Genomic DNA, 668 nt, shown 5'->3' with positions numbered 1-668 from the left:
ATGGCAAGTAGGTCGTCGGGAAGATGCCTGCGTGAGCCCAGTCCCGTGAGGGGGAAACGAGACCCGTGTACACCCTCCACACCACCCAAACACGCGTTCATAAGGGGCGGCAGCTGGAGGAGTCAAACTTCCTTTCCCGCTAGAAAGCGAAGAAGTTGCGCGGGGGCGCGCGAGCGGGGACCCTCTTCAGGATTCCTCTGCGCCCTTAATATCTGTCTGCCCCTCCCCCCCCCCCGCGCGACGTCTCTGAGGAAACGTGCCTGCCCGGAGCGCGGGAAAGTTCCCGCGCTGCGCTAGCCTTGGCGCGCTTTTACGCGGGAGTCCCGCGGAGTTGCCCCAGGAGGCGCCGGCGGCGGCGGCGCCCTGACTCCAGAGGGAACGGAGCGGGTTTGTCGTGGCCCGCCCGACGAGCGCCCCCGCGGGCTTCTCGGGCAAAGCGGCGGCCGCCCCCGCCGCCTGAGGCGCAGCCAGCAGCGCCGCGCGCCGCGCTCCCTGAGGCGCTCCCGCCTCCCCACCCCGGGCCGTTCCCATTAGCGGGCGGGGCGGGGTGGGGGCTCCCTCGCTTGCTCCTCGCCGCCCTTCTCCCTCCAGGCATTGGCGAGGCCGCCTGTCAATCAGCCGCCAACTCCCCCCGCCCGCCCGCCCGCGTCTCCCCCAGCGCCGCACGA

This window comes from Podarcis liolepis, assembly GCF_965112155.1.
Source record: "Podarcis liolepis genome assembly, chromosome: 9".
NCBI classification, from domain to species: Eukaryota; Metazoa; Chordata; class Lepidosauria; order Squamata; family Lacertidae; genus Podarcis; species Podarcis liolepis.
Note: the sequence above shows the minus strand (reverse complement) of the source record.